Below are 23391 nucleotides of genomic sequence, written 5' to 3'. Positions count from 1 at the left end.
AGGGAGGGAGGGAGCCTGGGAGGTTGTGGCTGCCATGAGCCATGATCACACCACTGCACTTCAGCCTGGGCAACAGAGCAAGACCCTGTATAAAAAAAAAAAAAGATATAAATGGTACACTTGTATAGGGCTCTGACCATGAAGGGAGCTTGTAGGACTGGAAGCTGCTCTGGGTGAGTCAGTAAGCGAATGGTGAGTGAATGTGGTCTAAGACATTACTGTGCACTGCTGTAAACTTTATAAATACTGGACACCTAGGTTCACTAAATTTATTTTTAAAATACTTTTCCTTCTTGAATAATAAACTTAATTTACTACAACTTTTTAACTGTACAAATCTTTTGTTTTACTTTTTGACTCTTCTGTAATAAGTTAGCTTAAAACACAAACACATTGTACCACTGTAGAAAAATATTTTCTTTCTTTATATCCTTATTCTATAAGCTTTCTTCTATTAAAAAATTTTTTTTACATTTTCAACTTTTTGTTAAAAACGAAGACACAAACACACACATTATCCTTGGTCTACACAAAGTCAGAATCACCTCCACATCTTGCCCCACTGAAAGGTCTTCAGGGGCAATAACACACAATGAGCTGTCATTGCCTGTGGTAACAATGCCTTCTTCTGAAATACCTTCTGAAGGACCTACCTGAGGGTGTTTTACAGTTAACTGTTTTTTTATAAGTGGAGTATACTATAAAACAATGAAAAAAGCATAGTAAATACATAAACCAGTAACATAGTCATTGGTTATCATTATCAAGTGTTATATACTATAGATAATTGTATGTGTTATACATTTTAATGTGCAAATGCACTTTTTTATTTTTTAGTTCCATAGTTTTTTGAAGAACAGGTGGTATTTGGTTACATGAGTATCTTCTTTATTGGTGATTTGTGAGATTTTGGTACACCCATCACCTGAGCAGTACACACTGAACCCAATTTGTAGTATTTTATTGCTCACCCCTCTCCCTGTCTTTCCCCTGTGTCCCCAAAGTCCATTGTATCTTTCTTATGCCTTTGCATTCTCATAGCTTAGCTCCCACTTATGAGTGAGAACATATGATGTTTGGTTTTCCATTCCTGAGTTACTTCACTTAGAATAATAGTCTCCAATTCCATCCAGGTTGCTGTGAATGCCATTAATTTGTTCCTTTTCATGGCTGAGTAGTATTCCACCATATATATATACCACAATTTCTTTATACACTCGTTGGTTGATGGGCATTTGGGCTGGTTCCACAATTTTCTAATACTTTTATACGACTGGCAGTACAATAGGTTTGTTCACACCAGCATCATCACGACAAACATGTGAGAAATGTGTCGTGCTGCCATACTACAACAGCTACAATGTCAGGAATTTTTCAGCTCCATTATAATCTTATGAGATCACTGTTGCATGTATGGTCCATCATTGATGGAAACGCTGTTAGGTAGTACACAGCTATATTTGTTTCCTGTGGCTGCTATAATGCATTACCATCAACTCAGTGGCATAAAACAATAGAAATTTATTCTCTCATAGTTCTGGAAGGCAAAAGTATGAAATCAGTTTCACTGGGCTGAAAGCAAGGTGTTAGCAGAACCACACTACTGAGGTTCTAGGGGACAATCCCTCCTTGCCAGCTTCTAGTGGCTGCCAGCATGCCTTGGCTTATACCATATCACTCCGATCTTTGCCTCTGTGGGGGCTGGTGGGTAAACATAACATAAAGTTTACCATAATAACCATTTTTAAGTGTACAGTTCAGTAGCATTAAGTACACTCACAATGTTGAGCAACCACCACCATCATCCATCTCCAAAACTTCCCCAACTGAAACTCTGTACCTGTTAAACGCTTACTTCCCATTCCCCCTCCTCCCAGTCCCTGGAAACCACTGTTCTACTTTCTGCCTCTCTGAATTTGACCATTCCAGGTACCTCATATGAGTGGAGTCACAATCTGCCTTTATCTTCACATCACCGTCTTCTCTGTGTCTGTCTGTCTCCCTCTGCCTCTCCTTTATAAAGCCAGTTTTGATGGCATTAGGGCCCATCTAGATAATCCAGGATGATCTCTCCTCATCTCAAGATTCTTAGTTTAGGCCGGGCACGGTGGCTCACACCTGTAATCCCAGCATTTTGGGAGGCAGGCAGATCGCCTGAGGTCGGGAGTTTGAGACTAGCCTGGCCAGCACGGCGAAACCCCGTCTCTAACAAAAATACAAAAGTTAGCCAGGCATGGTGGCAGGTGCCTGGAATCCAGGTACTCTGGAAGCTGAGGCAGGAGAATCACTTGAACCTGGGAGGTGGTGGTTGCAGTCAGTTGAGATCGCACCATTGCACTCCAGCCTGGGCAACAGAATGAGACTCCATGTGACCAAAAAAAAAAAGATTCTTAGTTTAACCATATTTGCAAAGATTCTTTTTCAAAATACAGTAGCATTTACAGGTACCAGGGATTAGGACTTGATATCCTTGAGTGGCCATTATTCAGGCTATTACAATCAGACATCTGAATGGGGAAGGATTTGCTGGAGAAAGCAGAATCGGAGATGCTTTGAAATGGGGGAAGGAGCTGCTGGAGGGGGTGAATCCAGGCCCAGGGTAACAGCCGAAAAGTTACCAGGTAAAGAGAGGGGCCAGAAAATGAAACTATTGAGCTGGCCTCAGGCTACCCTTGGGAGCTGATGTCTAGGCATGCGGTCAGTGAAGACGGAAGATGGAAAGCTGAAAGAGACAAAGCGCTCCTGACCCTTCCTCTAAAGTTGAAGTCAATAAGAGGTTGACCTCTGGTGGATCTGAGCCCCAGCTCAATCCGTGACATGCTGAGTGACCTTAGGCAAGTCCTTTATGTTCTCTGAGTTATTACCTCTACGGTGGAGATCAAATTTGATCTAACAGAGGCTTGCTTAGTGCCTGCCATGCATGTCAGCTTTGGATTGGAACCAGAACCCAGGTTACTGGAACTGCCTCATCCTCTAGACCTCAAATCCCAGACTGGCTTCAAAGAGGAGCCATGGGGTAAGAAGCTGCAAGACACCCAGCCTACCTTCCCCAGAGCCCTTCACAGGGAACTGCCTCAACACTGTCCTCAATCTGAGGCAACAGGAAGAATGTGTTGGCTGGAAGTCGGAGGCCTGGGTTCAAGAGCCAGTTCCTCTGGCCTTAGGCAAGTCATTTCCCTCTCTGAAACTGTCTCCACACCTGTCAAATTTGGCAGAATTTGACCAGCTGGTCTCTTAAGAAGGATCCTCGTGCCAATTCTGACTCTAACCAGGCTCCTGAAGCTCTCCGGGCCTCCATCTATTGTCTGTTTCACTGGGGACAATAAGCCCTGGATAGTTGCATGTCAACCTTACTTCATCCTAAGTTTCATCCCCTGCTATATCTGTCAGGCCTAGGGATGACATTTTCTATTGCTCACCACCATTTCTAAAAGCACAAAGTGGGAACACGACCATTGCTGGTAGAGCAGCAAGCTTCTTCCTGGACACTGATCACCCAGTAGACTCAGCAGGGGCTTTACAGTTGGGCACACTTGGCTGCAATTCTGGCTCACCCTCTCATTATCTAAGTAACCTCACAATACATTATCTAACTTCTGGGGACCTCATTTGCAAAATGGAGATAATAACATCCAAGATAAATGAGAGAGCATATGGAAAATGTTTCAGCACACTGACAAGCACATATTTAATGCTCAATAAAATGATTCACTTTTATCTTTCTTATTATTGTCACCTTATCTAGACTCAAAGATGGAGTCTTGAGCTGGGGCCCTGACCTCACAGAGCAGGAGACAGACACAAAAAAGAATATATGAACTATGTCTTGTGACAAGTGGTACAGCTTCAATCTTCACAATGACCCTATTGCTATCCCCATTTTACCGACAAGAGCACTGAGACTCAAAAGGGTTAAGTTACTTGACCGAAATGCCTCGGCTGGTAAAAGGCCAAGCTGGCGCTCAACTCCCTGTACCAAAGCCTGTACCACTAGTGCAGAGAGGAGGAAAAGGAGGGAATACAGCAAAGAGAAGTGAAGCCTTAGTCCCGATTCTGAGGCTACTCCAAAGCCAGCATCCCTCTAGCCCTTCTCCCACTTCACCTCCAGTTTGACACTTGGACCCAGCTGTATGAAAGTGAAAGGCATTTCAATGAGTCATTAATTATAACAAATGCAGGCAAAAGTCAGCAGTGTAATGTAGGCATCATCGTCTGCCAAACACCTTGGTTTTCTGAAAACTCAGAGCCCAGGATGAGAGCAGGTGGAGTGGGAAGGTTAGATGTCACTCAGCACCTGCAGAAGTCATCTCTCTGAGAGCCATGTCTCAGTGTGACTGTTACCCCATGGACCTCAGCTCCCTCTGCAATGTAAGATGAGGCAGAGAAGAAGCTCCTGAGAGGACGTGGCCCACAGGCCTGCAGGCACTGCTGAGGACCTCACCACGGCACTCACCTGTGAGCCTCATCCCCCACACTGCCAGGTGACCATCCTTCAGTCAACCTGCCAGTGAGGCTGAGATTCCAGGAACACAAAAACCAGGCCAGGCACAGTGGCTCACACTTGTAATCCCAGCACTCAGGGGGCTGAGACAGAAGGATCACTTGAGCCCAGGAGTTAGAAGCTGCAGTGAGTTATGATGGCATCACTGTACTCCAGCCTGGATGAAAGGGCAGGACCTTGTGGAGTGATTAGTGTTTCTTGCTTCAGAGACAGGTGTGACCTCTTCAGAGGGTGGTACCAGCCTCTGTAAGCCAAACTCCTGAATTGAGCCAGTAAAAACATGCTCCTGCCTGAGTTGAAGGAATGAAGGAACATCATCCAAAGGCCCAGTGTTACTTCCCATATCTTGGAATTATGGAACTGGGGCAGATGAGTGGATCATCTGAGGACACTGAGCCCAGGAAAGAGGTGAGGCTTACTCAAGGTCACAGGTCATGACAGTGGCAGAGACTCCCGGGGCTCTGCTTTCCACCACAGGTTCCCTCTCATTTGGCAAATAACTTATCAAGCACCAGCTGTTTTCAGGGTGCAATGGTGCTCCAACTTGCCTCTGTGCTCCTTATGTTGTGCCTTCTGTTTGGCTCTTCCAGTTTGCCCCTTCAAAATTCCAGGCACATAGTAGGAGCATGATTATTTATTAGTAATATTGGCTTATTAATTGGATTGTTATGTTATCCAATTAATAAGCCAATATGTAATAGTTAATACTATTAATACTATTACATGCTAATGAGATAATTATATTATCCAATTAATAAGCCAATATTAGTAGTTAATACTATTCATACTATTACATACTAATGAGATAACATGGTATATGCTTAGCACAATGCATATGTTATATCATTAGTTATTACAATAAATTTGTGAAATAGATATTGTGACCCCTGTTTTACAGAAGAGAAAACTAAGTATTAGAATGGTTAATTTTTTCAAGGTTATACTACTAGCAAGTGATAGAGCTTAGACTCATACTTAGGTCTATTGGACTCCAAAACTCTCTTCAATAATTATTATTTTTATTTTTTAGAGACAGCGTCTTGCTCTGTTGCCCAGGCTAAAGTGCAGTAGCATGATCATAGCTCACTGTGGTCTTGAATTACTGGGCTCAAGTGATCCTCCTGCCTCAGCCTCCCAAGTAGCTAAGACTGCAAGTGTGCACCACCATGTCTGGCTAATTTTTAAAAGTTTTTGGAGAGATGAGGTCTTGCTATCTTGCTCAGACTGGTCTTAAACTCCTGTCCTCAGGCAATTCTGCTGCCGTGGCCTCCCAAAACTCTGAGATTACAGGTGTGAGGCAACACATCCAGCCTCTGTTCAAGAAATTGTTGCTGAAAGAATGAATCAGTGAGCAAAAGGCACCATACTGGGCCTATGGGAAGCATACAGACCAATCGTTTATATATTTTGCTAATGCATCCTGCTAGGTGAGGAAACAGGTACATAAATACTAAGGCCTAATATAGATCCACCCATAATAGAGTCAGAATAGTGCTTTGAGGATCCAGAGAAGGGAGCAATTTCTTCCATTGGGAGTGGAGTGTGAGGAAGTTTAATGGGGTGAGAGGGCATTTGAACCAAGCCAAGTAGGATTTGGACAGGTAAAGGTGGCAGATGGGGCAGTGGACAAGGTAGTCCTGCAAACTCATTGGAAGAAACAGCACTGATGAAATTCAGGAGAAGGGAGATCCTGGGAACAGCAATCAGTCCAGCTGAGCTGGACTAAGGATGTGTGAGGAGAGGAGGTGGGGGGGATGGGAAGCCAGAAACAGGTTGGCACCAGGTGGTGGAGGACCTTGAATGTCGGGCTGGGGCCTTTGGGTTTTCTTCAGTGGATGTGGGAAGCCCCTGACAATTTTGGGTCAGAGAGTGACATGGCTCATTATGCCGGATGGAGTGAAGGAAGGGGAGACTTGGAGGAGGGAGACCAGAAGAGACTGTTGCAGTAATCCAGGGAGGGATGATGTGGCCTGGCCTAGAAGAAGCATTCCAAAGGAAGACTCCATGGGGTGCAGAAATTGGCTAAGGGATGAAATGCGTGCAAGAGTCAAAGAAACAGCATGGGATCAGAAGGCCTGAGTTCTGATTCCAGCTGAGTCACATGGCCTCCCTGGGCCTCCCTGTCCCACTTGTGAAAGGTAAGGGATGAGTTATGCCATGTTTAGCGGCTTTCGCAGGGGTTATGTTCAAAGTACTCTCTTAATTTCCTGGTCTTCAAAAGATGCTGAGCAAGTTGTGACTGAGGCAAGCAGATTTTGGAGGTGCAGACCAGCTGGCTTCCTTGGGGTGGTGAGCTGATTCTGAGCTCCTCTGTGATGTAGCTGAGTATCCGTGTATATTGTTACACATGGATAGTCAGGAAACTGCAATAACCATGTTAGCTACTCTGCTCCCTTAAGCATTTGTTGCAGCAGAGGTATGTTGGCATGACTTAGGTTATTGCCTAAATTGTGTACCTCCAGAGGGGGGAGTGTGTGGCTTCTTGACTTCTCAAAGTACCAACCCACTAGTCGATAAGGCTCAAGTTATGGGACTTGCAAAGGGTCACAGAGAAAGATCTAAAGTGTCAGAAATCTAGAGAACTCCCTGGAGTCTCCTCTCAGTTCCTCCACCCACAGGCCATCAGGGCTTCAGGTTTCATCCAGAACCTGAGTCTGACACAGCTGGAGATCTGGCAAGAGGCCCCAGTAGCATGATGCAGGAACCCCAGAAGCTTAAAGGCAAATGGGCTGAGGAATTAGGAAGATGGTGGAGGCAAGTTGCTGAGAAGCAGAGAGGGGAAGGGACTTGTTGGGGTGACACAGTGAGTCAGGTGAAACAAGGACTGGAAGCCAGAGTTTTGAGTTCTTTCTCAGATGTTTCTTTATTCTTTCTTTCCCCAAAGACACCCTCTCTGGGCATATATATACACATATGTGTGTATATGTATATGTATATATATATGTATGTATATGTACAGAGTGACACCCTGTCTCAAAAAATATATGTAAATATATACACATATGTAAATAAATATATATGTATATATGTAAAAAATATACACATATACATATATATACACACACACACACACACACACATATATGTCTCACTTTGTAGCCCAGGCTGGAGTGTGAACACCACTCACTGCTGCCTCAACCTCCTAACCTCAAGTGATCCACCCACCTCAGCCTCCCAAAGTGCTGGGATTATAGGCATGAGCCACCACACCTGGCCAACACATATTTTTAATGTGCATTTATGAGCAATGGGTTCAAAATCTAGTTATGTCCTTCATTAGCTGTGCAATCTTGGGCGAGTAACTTAATCTCTCTAAATCTCAGTTTCCTTATCAACAAACTGAGGATGATAGCACCTATGTCATAGGGGTATTATGAGGATTAAAGGAGATAATGTGTGCAAAGCACTTCCTGCAATGCTCTATAAATGCTAGCAAGGAATTGATTAATGATAGCTCTTTTATTCTTCTTCTAACAATGGTCTCTCAGAGAACCATTGCTTTGGTCTAAGGGAGAGAAGGTTTGGTGCAAAGTCCTGAACGTCAACCTCTTACCTGGACCTGCTCCACTGTCCTGTATACTTTGTTTCCTTCCCTCACCACTTTGGGCTTGTCCTGGCTCTGAATGTCCCTTAACACACACACACCCACACCCACACACACATGCACAAACACACTCACAAACACAAAGTGGCAAATTGAGAGAGCTTCAAGCCACCTTCAGGTCATGTAGGCATTTTTTTTGGAAGGAGGTTTCCAAAGACAGTCCCTCTCATACTGCCTGACCTTGGGAGGAGGCTCCAAAGTGATTTTCAAGTTACCCAAGATACCTCTTTTTTTCCCAGTTTTAGGATAGCCAACTCCCTTGTTTAATATCTTCCTTTTAGAGTGCTTCCTTCCACACGGTGAGGGCCCCTTGTTCTCCCAGCCCTTCTATGGGCATAACAGTCATATTCCTTCCCCCTTGAAGAGAACGGCACACATTCTAAACTCTTCCACATCTTCCACCTTCCTTTGAGCCTCACCTGAAGATAGATAAGTAAAGATGATTGCTGGCACTTGATGCATGGGGAAACTGAGTCCCAGGGACTTGAAGTGACCCGTCCAAGGACACAAAGCAAGTTAGTAGCAGACTCAGGCCTTAATTCCAGAAATCTTGATTCCTAGTCCAGTGTTCTGGCCTTTATATTCCTGGAAGAATTCCTATGGCTAGATTAATTGGCATCCAAGGACTTTAATCACACAGTCCTAGGTCTGTCTCTCCAACCTTCATTCATTCCCTTCATGCTTCCCCCTCAGGGGGGGGGGATTTCTCCCAGAAATCCATGTGGCTCAACTAATTCCTCTTTCCTTTGACACCATCAGGAAAGACCTTCCTTGGTCACCTTTCTTCTTCCTGGCCCTCTTTATCTCCTTATTCTGCTTTGTTTTCCTTCCTAACACTTACTATTGCCAGACATATCATGTTCTTATTTGCTTGCTTTTTAAAACCTATCTTTCAGGATTAGAATCAGAATAGGGACTATTTTCTTCACTGCTGTACCTCTAGTGCCTAGAGGAGCATGTGTGACACTTAGATATCCAATAACTGTTTATTGAATTGTATGAATATATAGTAAATATCCATCCAAACTGGACCATTCAGGTTCCCCTGCCTTTGCCCATGCATTCATTCTGTCATGTCAGAAAGGCTTTATATATTAAATGGGCATTTTACTGTTGCTTCCTCTGTAAAGCCTTTCTTGATTCTTCAAAGATTATGCTGGGAGCGGTGTACACACCTGTAATCCCAGCTACTCAGGAGGCTGAGATAGGAGGATTGCTTGAGCAACCCTCAAGTAGCTGGGATTACAGGTGAGCTCGAGGCTGCAGTGAGCTACTATCCTGCCACTGCACTCCAACCTGGGTGACAGAGTGAGACCCCATCTCTCTCTAAAAAAAAAAAAATGAAGATGATACTGCTAAATGCGTTAAACTCAGAATACAAAATCACCTGCTACTGTCATCTCCCACCTACACCTGTACTATGGAGGTGTACATCTCTGTATAATGCATTATAAAAACTGCAGCCTTGGCCGGGCGCGGTGGCTCATGCTTGTAATCCCAGCACTTTGGGAGGCCAAGGCGGGCGGATCACGAGGTCAGGAGATCGAGACCACGGTGAAACCCCGTCTCTACTAAAAATACAAAAAATTAGCCGGGCGTGGTGGCGGGCGCCTGTAGTCCCAGCTACTCGGAGAGGCTGAGGCAGGAGAATGGCGTCAACCCAGGAGGCGGAGCTTGCAGTGAGCCGAGATCGCGCCACTGCACTCCAGCCTGGGTGACAGAGCGAGACTCCGTCTCGAAAAACAAAAAAAAACAAAAAAACTGCAGCCTTGAACTGGTAAGCCAAATGTCGATACCCTCTTGTTAAATGAAAAAAAAAAAAAAAAAAAAGAACAAAAAGAAAAAAACAAACCAAAGCAAAACTTGCCAGTAGAGTCACCTCTTATTTCACAGATAGCCTCTTTGACATCCAGCCTTATAAAGAATGGTTAGATATGAGTTCTGCCCAAATTCACTTGTTTTTTTCTAATTATGCCTGAAATATATTATTTTATTTGGAAAAAAACCCAAGAAGGCAATACAGACAAGCCAAAAATAAAAAAGTTTTATTCTTTTAAAAAACTTTATGGGGTCTTGCTATGTTCCAGGCTGGTCTTGAACAACTGGCCTCAAACAATTCTCCTGCCTTGGCCTCCCAAAGTGCTAGGATTACAGGTGTGAGCCACCATGCCTGGCTGAAAGTCTTATTGTTAAAATCATATTTTAGAAATTGTCACTGTTAACATTTGGAATATATGTTCTTTCAGACTTTAAAATATATAAAATAAAAGCCCGGGCACGGTAGCTCACGCTTGTAATCCCAGCAGTTTGGGAGGCCGAGGCAAGTGGATCACCTGAGGTCAGGAGTTCGAGACCAACCTGACCAACATGGCAAAACCCCGTCTCTCTATTAAAAATACAAAAATTAGCTGGGCACGGTGGTGGGTGCCTGTAATCCCAGCTACTCGGGGGCTGAGACATAAGAATAGCTTGAACCCAGGAGGCAGAGGTTGCCGTGAGCCGAGATCACGCCATTGCACTCCAGCCTGGGCAACAGAGCAAGACTCAGTCTCAAAAAACAAAGAAAGAAACAAATATATAAAATATAATATAGCTATGTATTACATACATTAATAAGCATCACATATTTGCAAAATTGGATTGCATTGTGCATTGAATTTTGTAGATCTACAACATACTTTAAATGACCACAAATTATTCTAGCATATTGATATATTTATATTTACTTAATAAATTCTGTATTTTGGGACATTTAGGGCAGCTAGAGGTATTATTGTAGATATTGCTGAGATGAATGTCCCTCTAACACTCATCTATTTTCTTATGAGAAATTCCTAGTATAGAATGTTAATCAAAGGGCTTGATTATTTTTAAGACTGATACATGTCATCAAACTGCCCTGTGGGGTGACTGCCCCAGATGACACTCATTTTGATGGAATTTCTTTTATTGTGGTAGAATATATATAAGATAAAATTTACTATTCTAATCATTTTAAAATTCAGTGGTATTAAGTACATTCACATTGTTGTGCAATCATCATCAGTATCTATCTACAGAACTTTTCCATCATTCCAAATTGAGACTCTGTACCCATTAAGCAATAACTCTCTGTTCTCTCCTCCCCTCAGTCCCTGCTAACCACTATTTGACTTTCTGTCTCTATGAATTTGCCTGTTCTAGGTCTCTTGTATAAGTGCAACCATACAAATTTGTCTTTTTTTTTTTTAGGCTGGGTGCAGTGGCTCATGCCTGTAATCCCAGCACTTTGGGAGGCTGAGGCAGGCAGATCACCAGGTCAGGAGTTTGAGACCAGCCTGGCCAACATGTTGAAACTCCATCTCCACTAAAAATACAAAAAATTAGCTGGGTGTGGTGGTAGGTGCCTGTAATCTCAGCTACTCGGGAGGCTGAGGCAGGAGAATCACTTGAACCCAGGAAGTGGAGGTTGCAGTGAGCCAAGACTGTGCCACTGCACTCCAGCCTGGGCAACAGAGTGAGACTCCGTCTCAAAAAAAAAAAATTGTCTTTTCGTGTCTGGCTTATTTCACTGGGCCTAATATCCTTAAGGTTCATCCATGTTGTAGTATGCATCTGAATTTCCTTCCTTTTTAAGGCTAATATTCCATTGTATGTATATACCACATTTGTTTAGCCGTTCACCTGTCAATGGACATTTGGATTATTTCCACCTCTTGGCTATTGTGAATAATGCTGTCATGAACATGGGTATACAAATATCCGTTTGAGTTCAGCTTTCGATTCTTTTGAGTATATATACCCAGAAGTAGAATTGCCAGATACTATAGTAGTTCTATTTTTAATTTTTCAAGGAACTGCCACACTGTTTTCCAGAGTGGTTGCACCATTTTACAATCTCACCAGCAGCATACAAGAGTTCTAACTTTTCCACATGCTCACTAACACTTGTTGTTTTCTGTTTGTTTTTTTTTAAATAGCCATCCTAGTGGGTGTAAAAAGGTATCTAATTGTGGTTATGATTCACATTTCCCTAATGATTAGTGATGCTAGCATCTTTTTGTGTGATTTTTAAAGAATTATTTTAAATATTTGCCAACCTGGTACTGTCCATGTTTCAGTTTGGTTCAGTTCAGTTCACTGCAATTTAGTTCACATGTATTTTCACCAACAGAGTTGTCATTCTTCTCAAAGAACACCCGGGGAGGACGAGTTAGAGGATCGCTTGAGCCGAGGAGTTTGAGACCAGCCTGGGCAACATAGACATGGGCAACATAGACTCATCTCTACCAAAAATTAAAAAATTAGCTGGACCTGGTGGCATGTGCCTGTAGTCTTAGCTACTGGAGAGGCAGAGGTGGGAGGATCATTTGAGCCCAGGAGGTCCAGGCTGCAGTGAGCCTTGGTCATGCTACTGCACTCCAGCCTGGGCAACAGAGGGAAACTCTGTCTCAAACAAAACAAAACAAAACAAAACAAAATACCTGGAGACAACCTGAATGCCCATATGTAGGTAAATGTCACAATCAATTATTGCACATATATACCATAGAATACTAGTGGCCACTGGGGAAAAAAATGAGGCAGTTATCAATATACAAGAATGTTTTCCTCAATATATAGTTTTGTGGGTTTTGTTGTTGTTGTTGTTGTTGTTGTTTGAGACAGGTCCTCCCTCTGTCACCCAGGTTGGAGTGCAGTGGCGTGATCATGGCTCACTGCAGCCTTGATCTCCCGGGCTCAATCGATTCTCCCACCTCAGCCTCCCAAATAGCTGGGACCAAAGGCTCACACCACCACACCTGGCAACTTTTTTGTATTTTTTTGTAGAGCTGGGGTTTCTCCATGTTGTCCAGGCTGGTCTTGAACTCCTGAGCTCAGGTGATCCGCCTGCCTCAACGTCCCAAAGTACTGGGATTACAGACATGAAACACCACACCCAGTTTGGTGAGTTTTGACAAATATAGCCACATAACCACCATCTCAGTCAAGATGTAGAACGTTGACAGAACCCTAGAAAGTTCTCTCATACCCCTTTGCAGCCAATCAACCCTCTCCTGCCTCCCATGACTACTCTGTTTTCTATCACCATAGACTAATTAGTTTTGCCTGTTATAGAGCTGCATATAAATGGAATAATACAGTGTGTACTCTTTTATGTTTGACTTATTTTCTCGATTCAGTATCTATGAGATTCATCCACATTGTATGCATCAGTAGCTTGTTCTGTTTTTTAATTGATGAGTAGTATTCCATCGAGTTGATACACTACATTTTGTTTGTCTGCTTACCTGCTAATGAACATTTGGGTTGTATGTAGTTTCTGGATACTTTGAATAAAACTGCTATGAACATTTGTGTACAAGTCTTTTGTGGATATATGTTTTCATTTTTCCTGAGTAAATACTTAGGAGTGGAAAGGCTGATTCATAGGGTAGATGTAGGTTAAGATTTAGAAGAAATTGTAGGTTTTTTTTTTAACAATGTTTTCTTTTATTTTTATTTTTGATAAAATAGAGATGAGGTCTCACTATGTTGCCCAGGCTGGTCTCGAACTCCTGGGCTCAAGTGATCTGCCCAGCTCGGCCTCCCAAAGTGCTAGGATTACAGGCATGATGAACAATGTTTTTAGAGATGGCAGAGCATTGGATTAGGAACTCAGAGACCAGGGCATAAACGTGGACAAGCCACTTTTACTCCTTGGGTCTCAGTTTCCTCACTGCAGAATGAGGGGATTGTTTGAATGCTCTTAACTCTTTTAAGTGTGAAGAGTCTGTTATTCTTGGAGGTTGTGGAAATCCAAAACCTGATGTATGCCTGACTCAGGTATTAAAGGAACTGGCCCTCAAGGCCCCTCACCAGCAGCTACCTGTGCTCAAGAAGTACAAGCAGTTCTCCCATATCAGGCATGTATGGGGGTAATCACAATGTTAATAACAGTTGCAGTTTAAAGAGGCCTTTGCCCCATAGAACCCATAGCCTTTTCACATGGAACAATGACTTTGGAGTATACTTTGCACTGAAGGAAGCCATTGCAGACCAGGTGCTTTCTCAAGGACTAGGAGTGGGAAGCAAGCAGTGAGTGACTCAGGATGAGTCAAAACAAGAGATTAAACTGGGACCCAGGATGACTTCTGTTTGGAAAGCAGAGAAAATGGGCCTTGCAAGTGGTCTTCCACTAAAAATGAGGCTTGGCTGAGCGCGGTGGCTCATGCCTGTAATCCCAGCATGTTGGGAGGCCAAGGCAGGAGGATTGCTTGAGGCCATGAGTTTAAGACCAGACTGGGCAACATAGCAAGACTGTCTCTACAAAAAGTAAAAAATAAAAAAATTAGGTGGGCATGGTGGCACACACCTGCAGTCCCAGCTACTTGGGGGGCTGAGGTGGGAGGATCACTTGAACCTGGGAGTTTGAGCCTGCAGTGAGCTATGATTGTGCCACTGCACTCCAGCCTGGGTGACAGAGCCATACCCTATCTCTAAGAAAAAGGGGGGAAAAAAAGGCCCTGTGCTGGGACTCACAGCCTAAGCCCATATAAAAAAATCTCAATTTGACTTCTTTGCTCTTTTCAAGCACAACCCTGAACAATTTTCTCTCTCCCATCAGCAACTGATATCTCAGCAAGGATCTATTCCTCTTTACCCCTACCCATCAGAGCCAAACTGAACCTGGAGTTCAATCGGCAGCCCCTTTTCTGATAATAGAATCACTCCAAAGACAGAGATTTTACGATTTCATATTTGGATAATCATGGCTTTAGAACTGATGGCTTTTCATCTCAGACTTTTATTCTGTGTTTTGGAGTTGATATTTGTGTACATGTCTAAGTGGGCATATATTTTATAGGGGTGTTTATATATGTTTGTGTGTATATGATTCCATTTTCATGTGTGTTATGTAATACTGAAATCAAAGTTAATTGGATACATTAGGCTACGCCCCAGGCTGTTGATTGTTGCTCTTTGTCATTCAAGGTAATGAGAATGACACTCCTCTTTTCTTTTCTTACTTCCTGGTAAGATTTCCCAAACTTGGAAAAACCCTGTTGAGGGAGTTTGACTAAGACCCTTAGAAAATCCCAGGGATCAGGGACAGTTGACAGTGGATTCGGTTCTTTTCCCTATTCCCAAACAGAAGATCATTTTCTGAGTATCTGCCTTAATGCTTTGTCTTACCATTTTTCGTGTCTCAGCAGGGACAGATGAACCATCATTCAGAAAGGTGTGTGTGCATGCGTATTTATTTATAATGACTCCTAAATAATAGTTTCTGTAGGTAGAGGATGAAATAGTGTTAATTAGTACTGAAAGGTCTTTCCATTGGCTGTGACTATGATGATTAGAAAGTAGATGTAGGAGAGGAAAGCCAGTTTTGTGGTTCAGTTATCATTATGCTCATAAACATTGACTGCATTATCAAGTCCATTTCCTTTGCTGTACTTTAAGCCCAGAATAGGTAATAAAACCAAACAGAGACTGCAGACCTGGGTTTCAGCCCTAGCTCTCCCACCAAGTCTCTGGTTATCTTGGCCAAGGCCTATTCTTTCTCTGGGCTTCAGTTTCTTACTGATAAACTGTAAGGTCTTTCTGCATTAGATTGTTTACCCCTATACATTTGCATCTTGCTATCTATAGCATCTGGAAGTGTCTGGCATATATGAGTCACTCAAGATGTATTTGTGGAGTCAGTGAATGTATTATGGAGTCAAGCTAGAAGATTGCTAAGGTCCCTTACTGCTTGGATAGCCAGTGATTCTAGAGTCGTGTTTGTTCTTCTTCTTTTCCTTTTTATCATTTTTCCCCTCCGTTCCTCCTACCATCTATTGATGCAGTAAATAATACATTCACATGGTTCATAAGGTACATAGGCATATATAGAGAGAAAGCCTCTTAGTCATCCAAATTTTTTCCCTGAAGGCAATCAATTTTGTCAATTTCTTGTGTATTCAAGAGATTTTTAAATGTACATATAAGCAAATATGTACCTATATTCTTCCTCTACTTCCTCATGTTCTACACTAATGTTAGCATACTATATGTTGCTTTGCACACTTAACTTTTTTTTTTTTTTGAGACAGAGTCATGCTTTGTTGCCCAGGCTGGAGTGCAGTGGCGCAATCTCAGCTCACTGCAACCTCTGCCTCCTGGGTTCAAGCGATTCTCCTGCCTCAGCCTCTCAAGTAGCTGGGACTACAGGTGCATACCACCACACCTGGCTAATTTTTCTATTTTTAGTAGAGATGGGGTTTTGCCATATTAGCCAGGCTGGTCTCGAGCTCCTGTCCTCAGGTGATTGGCCCACCTCAGCCTCCCAAAGTGCTGGGATTGCAGGCGTGAGCCACTGCGCCTGGCCACACTTTACTTTTTGAATCCAACAAACTATCTTTGAGATCAATCCATATCAATACACAAGGGTTTTCCTTTTTAAAAATAGCTGGATAGTATTATTCAATTAAAAGGATATATTATAATATATACTAGTGCTTTATGGATGGATACTTATATTTTTTCTAATCTTTTTCAATTACAAATAGTGCCATAATAAATAACTGAGTGTAGGTCATTTTGCCCTTAGATGAACCAATCTGTAGCATAAATTCCTTTTTTTTTTTTTTTTTTTTTGAGATGGAGTTTTGCTCTTGTCACCCAGGCTAGAGTGCAGTGGCACAATCTTGGCTCAAGGCAACCTCCACCTCCCAGGTTCAAGTGATTCTCCTGCCTCAGCCTCCAACATAGCTGGGACTACAGTCACACACCACCGCACCAGGCTAATTTTTGTATTTTTAGTAGTGATGAGGTTTCACCATGTTGGCCAGGCTGATCTCAAACGCCTGACCTCAGGAGATCCACCCGCCTTGGCTTCCCAAAGTGCTGGGTTTACAGGCATGAGCCACCATGTCCAGCCTGTAGCATACATTCTTAGAAGTAAAATAGTTACGTCAAAGGATATGTGAATGTATAATTTTTAAAAAATGAACTTTATTCTTTTAGAACAGTTTTAGGTTCAGAGCAAGATTGAGTGGAAAGTAAAAAGAGTTTCCATATACTCCTGCCGACCCCATGCCCTGCCTCTCCCACTATCATCCAACACTAGCATGGTACCTTTGACAATTGATAAATCTACATTTACACTTCATTATCACCCAAAGTCCATAGTTTAGATTAGGGTTCACTCTTGCTGTTGTACATTTTATGAGTTTTGACAAATGTACAATGACATGTATTCATCATTATAGAATCATACACAATGCAGCTTTTCTTTCCTAAAAATCCTCTGTGTTCTGTCTATTCACCCCATCCTCCCCACTGAGCCCCTAGCAACCACTGATCTTTTTACTGCCTCTGTAGTTTTGTATTTTCCAGAATGTCATATAGTTGGAATGATGTAGTATGTAGCCTTTTCCAGTTGGCTTTTTCCACCTAGTAATATACATTTAAGGTTCTTCCATGCTTTTTCGTGGCTTGATAGACTATTTCTTTTTAGCACTGAATGATATTCTGTTGTATGGATATACCATAGTATATTTATCCACTCACCTGCTGAAGGACATTTTGCATTTTGGTTGCTTCAAGTTTTGGCAATTATGAATAATGCTGCTATAAATATTTATGTGCAGGTTTTTGTGTGGACATAAGTTTTTAACTCATTTACTAAGGAGCACGATTGCTGGATTGTATGCATAGAAAGACTGTGTTTAGCTTTGTAAGGAACTGCCACACTTTTATTCAAAGTAGCTGTACCGTCTTGCACTCTCACAGTGAATGAGAGTTCCTGTTGTTCTACATCCTTGCCAACATTTGGCATTGTCAAGTTTTAGATTTGGGCCATTCTAATAGGTGTATAGTGGCATCTCATTTTTGTTTTAATTTGTAATTCTCTAATTACATAACATCGAGCATCTCCCCATATGTTTATTTGCCATCTATATATCTTCTTTGGTGAGGTGTCTAGACATTCAGATTTTTGCTCATTTTTAAATTAGGTTGTTAATTTTCTTATTGTTAAGTTTTAAGAGGTTTTTTGCATATTTTGGATAACAGTTATTTGTCAGGTACATATTTTGCAAATATTTTCTCCCACTTTGTGGCTTATCTTCTCATTCTCTTGATATAATTTTGATAGATGTTCTCAAATTACTGTTACAAGTGGTACCAATTGATGCTCCCCACAGTGATGTGTGACAGTACATGTTTCCTCTCACAACGTAATGTGTCATCAATTTGTTTATGATCTTTTCCAGTCTAGTAAGTAAGAAATAGTATCTCACTGTAGTTTTGATTGCATTTATCGTATTAGAGAGAGATTTGGTATATTTCAATATGTTTGTGTGCCATCTGTATTTCCTTTGACATGAGCTTTATGTTTTCTTTCCTTTTTCTGTTGAGATTGGTTCTTATAGTTGCCATGATGGTGAGACTATGTTTGAGCAAATCCTGTGGGCCAGTTCAGCACAGAGCTCAATATCCTCAAGATCTCCTCTCTGCACTCTTCATTTATACAAGCTTCTTTGGCATTTGTACTCATTCACTGCCAGTATCCTCTGTGGCACAAGCTCCTGAATTTTCATTGATACTGTTTATGTTCTTTTGACTAATGTTCCAGTTGTTCTGTATTTGGTACTCAATGTGGTTTTACCCAACATGAGTCACTCTCTTCTTTCCCAGGGTTATTACACAGGGAAACCCCATTCTCCTTAGTCAGCAATACCTTAAGTTCTAGTACACAATCCTTTTACTGACACATGACAACTGTGATCATGAATTATCACTGAGTTACTCATCTTTATAAATATTTTGAAACTCCTTTTAACTCACTACTACTGCCATTGTTACAATGGGATCACTGTTACCTCACAGTATCTCTGATGCCTGGTGTGTCATACATGTGAAAAGTATCACAACCAGGACAGGAAACAGCTCTCCTAATTCTCGGTTTGGAGTGCTTTCATTTATCTATCCATCTATTATTCATCTACCTATCCATCCATCCATCCATCCATCCATCCATCTACCTACTCATCCATTCATTTATCATCCATCCATGTAACCATGTATCTGTCCATCCACCCACCAATTCTGTGATTACCTTGCTTTCAAAAAGGACTAAAAATCCCTATGCACCCATGTTCATAGCAGCATTATTCACAATAGCCAAAAGGTGAAAGCAACCCAATTGTCCATCAACAGGTGAATAGATAAGCAAAATGTGGTATATACATACAGTGGAATATTATTCAGCCTTAAAAAGGAAGGAAATTTAGACACATGCTTTAACATGGATGCCAGATGCAGTGGCTCATGCCTGTAATCCCAGCACTTTGGGAGGCCGAGGCAGGTGGATCACTTGAGGTCAGGAGTTCGAGACCAGCCTGGCCAACATGGTGAAACCCTGTCTCTACTAAAAATAAAAAAATTAGCTGGGCGTGGTGGCAGGTGCCTGTAATCCCAGCCACTCGGGAGGCTGAGGCAGGAGAACTGCTTGAACCCGGGAGGCAGATGTTGCAGTGAGCTGAGATCACGCCACTGCACTCCAGCCTGGGCGACAGAGCAAGACTCCGGTTCAAAAAAAAAAAAAAAGAACTTTGTCAGCTTTAAAATAAACTGCTTATAACTACATTTTATGCAAGCTTCAGGGTAAACACAAAAAACCTACAATAGATACACAAAATATTGAGAGAAAATAATCAAAGCATATCGTTACCAAAAAAAATCATCAAATCACAAAGAAAGTAAGAGAGAAGAAACAAAGAATCTACAAAATGGAAAACAAGAAAATGACAGCAGTAAGTCCTTATCTATCAATAATTACTTTTAAATGTAAATGAATTAAACTCACCAATCAAAAGACATATAGTGGCTGAATGGACTTAAAAAAACAAAACAAGATTCAACTATACGCTATCTACAAGAGTTTCATTGTAGATATAAGAGCATACAGGTTAAAATTGAGGTGATGGAAAAAGACCCGTGCAAATGGTAGCCAAAAGAGAGCAACTGTGGGAACTGATATTAGGCACAATAGACTTTTAAGTCAAAAACTGTCACAAGCGGCTCACGCCTGTAATCCCAGCACTTTGTGACACTGAGGTAGGAGGGATCGCCTGAGGTCAGGAGTTTGTGCCAGCCTGGCCAAGATGGTGAAACCCCGTCTCTACTAAAAATACGAAATTTGGCCAAGCATGGTAGCAGGCACCGATAATCCCAGCTACTCGGGAGGATGAGGCAGGAGAATCACTTGAACCCAGGAGGCAGAGGTTACAGTGAGCTGAGATCACACCACTGCACTCCAGCCTGGGTGAGGGAGAGAGACTCCATCTAAAAAGCAAATAAACTGTCACAAGTGACAAAGTAGGTCATTATACAATGACAACAGTATCAACTCAATAGGAAGATACAGCAATTATAAATATATATGTGCCCAACATCACAGTACCTAGATAGAAGCATTAAGGGATCTGAAGGGAAAAATAGACAGCAATGCAACAATATGTAGGAGACTTCAGTACCTCACCTTCAATAATGGATAGGTTACCCAGACAGAAAATCAATAAGGAAACACTAGACTTGAACAACACTATATACATAAAGTACCTAATAGAGATGTACACAACATTCCACCCAACTGCAATAGAATACACATTCTTCTGAAGTGCACATGGAACATTCTCCAGGATAGAGCACATGCTAGGTCATAAGAAAAGTTTTAACAAATTTAAGAAGATTGAAATCATATCAAATATGTATCGTTTCTGGCCAGAGAGGTATGAAACTAGAAATCAATAACAATTTCAGAAAATTCACAAATACATGCAAATTAAATAACATGTTTCTGAACAACCAATGGCTCAAAAAAAGGAGAAACTGAGGCAAATGCAAATGGAAACACAGCATACCAAAATTTACAGGATATGACAAAAGCAGTTTTTTTTTTTTTTTTTTTTTTTTTTGCCCAGGTGGATCAAATCAAACAATCCAACTCACTGCAACTCACTCCAGGTTCAATGATTCTCTGCCTCATCTACCGACACCACCATGCCCAGCTAATTTTGTATTTTTTTTTTTTAGTAGAGACGGGGTTTCTCCATGCTGGTCAGGATGGTCTCGAACCCCCGACCTCAGGTGATCCACCCACCTCAGCCTCCCAAAGTGCTGGGATTACAGGTATGAACCACCACACCCAGCCTTCTTTTTCTTTTTAGTTTTTGTTTGTTGGTTGGTTGGTTGGTTGGTTGGTTGGAGACAGGGTCTAACTCCGCTAACCAGGCTGTGCAGTGGCATCATTTTGGCTCACTGTAGCCTCAACCTCCCTAGCTTGTGATCCTCCCACCTCAGCCTCCCGAATAGCTAGGACTGCAGGTGTGTGCCACCACACCTGGCTCATTTTTTTTAATTGTTTGTAGAGATGAGTTCTCACTATGTTGCTCAGGCTGGCCTTGAACTCCTGGGTTCAAAACAATCCTCCCACTTCAGCCTCCCAAGGTGCTGGGAGGCTTGGGCCCTGCCCACAATTTTAATAGGTGATGTAACTGACTATCCTATTTTAAGTTCTATGAGATTTCAAACAGTTACAAATAATTTTGTTTCCTTGCAGTGCTTCAAAGATCATGGCAGTGTGTTACACTAGAAAGCACAGGGCTCAAAATCCTAACCCTAACTTCATAGGTATGGACTTTCCACAACTTTCTGCTACACCCGAGGTTCCCTCTTATAAGTTCTTTGTAAAAGAGGCACAATAAAGGCAATAATCTGGTTATTGCAATCAGACTCTATTACAAGACTCTAGGAATCCTAAACTCCTCTTTCCCCTTAGATGACATTGCTTTCATTCAATCCTTTTATGATGTTTGGTATATGTGTATGTAAAGTACTGTCATATGTGCAGTAGGGTCATGAAAAGTTGAGTCTTGACCTTCAGGTTGCTCATAATACCTTCTGGGAAGCCTTCCAGCAAAAAAGAGTGTAACATTCCTCTTACCCATGGGAGGACCCCTTCACTCCCTTTTCTTCCCACCTTCACCTTAGCTGGTATGACCTGGTGTTCTCCAATTGCCTCTGATCACATCTCTATGCCGTTGCTCATCTCTCCCTCATTCAATTTCAGCCTTCAGAAATCCTACCCACCCTTCAAGGCTCAGTTCCAAGCTGCCCCCTCCAAGAAATCTTCCTGGAGCTTCCCAGGTCCATTATTCCCTCTCTTTGTCTCTGTTTTCATCTGTTCTGACATTATCACACTCCTTGTATTGTACTTATTTGTGTGCGCCTTTTAGTTTAGATCTCTGACCTTTTTAACAATTCCACTGTATAGCTTTAATTAACATTCTGCTTTTGAACCTTTCTTTCTCCCTCTCTGGAGTTAACTATTATCTTGAAGTTACCAGTTATCATCCCTATGGTCATTTTATACTTCATTTCCACATATGTTTGCACCCATGAACCTTCTATTTCTGTCTTTGTCTATCCATAAAACACATATACACATTGATAAAGTTTTTGGTGCTTTATTTATGTATTTATGGAGATAGAGTCTCACTCTGTTGCCCAGGTTGGAGTGCAGTGGCACTATCTCGGCTCACTCCAACCTCCGCCTCCTGGGTTCAAGAGATTCTCATGCCTCAGCCTCCCTAGTAGCTGGGACTACAGGTGCACGACCGTGCCCAGCTAGTTTTTGTATTTTTAATAGAGACAGAGTTTCACCACATTGGCCAGGCTGGTCTTGAACTCCTGGCCTCAAGTGATCTGCCTGCCTCGGCCTCCCAAAGTGCTGGGATTACAGGCATGAGCCACTGTGTTCACCCAGTTTTTGGTGCTTTAAAAATGCATATAAGTGGAAGCACATGACACTATACTGTTTTGTTTACTATGGCTTTATAGCGTCAGTCCTCTTCATCTTCAATATTATGTTGGCTATTCTAGGTTTTTTGTCTACATATAAAAATTAAAATCAGTTTGTTGATAGCCCAAAATAACTTGCTGGGGTTTTTATTGAGATTGCATTGAATCTATAGATCAAGCTTAGAAGAATTGGACAACTTGACAATATTGGGTCTTTCTATTTATTTAGTTCTTCTTTCTTCAGAGTTTTGTCCTTTTCCTCGTACAGTTCTTGGTACATAATTTGTTAGATTTATACCTGAGTATTTCATTTTGGGGTGCTAATATAAATTGGTATCATGTGTTTAATTTTAAATTTTACTTGTTTTCTGGTATATAAGAAAGTGACTGACTTTTGTATATTAACCTTGTATTCTGTAACCTTGTTGTAATAGCTTATTATTTCCTCCAGCACCATCTGTTGAAGAGGTGTAAA

The sequence above is a fragment of the Hylobates moloch genome, unplaced genomic scaffold (assembly GCF_009828535.3).
Source record: "Hylobates moloch isolate HMO894 unplaced genomic scaffold, HMol_V3 SCAFFOLD_19, whole genome shotgun sequence".
Taxonomy (NCBI): domain Eukaryota; kingdom Metazoa; phylum Chordata; class Mammalia; order Primates; family Hylobatidae; genus Hylobates; species Hylobates moloch.
The sequence above is the reverse complement of the archived record's forward strand: the minus strand, read 5'-3'. Positions refer to the sequence as shown.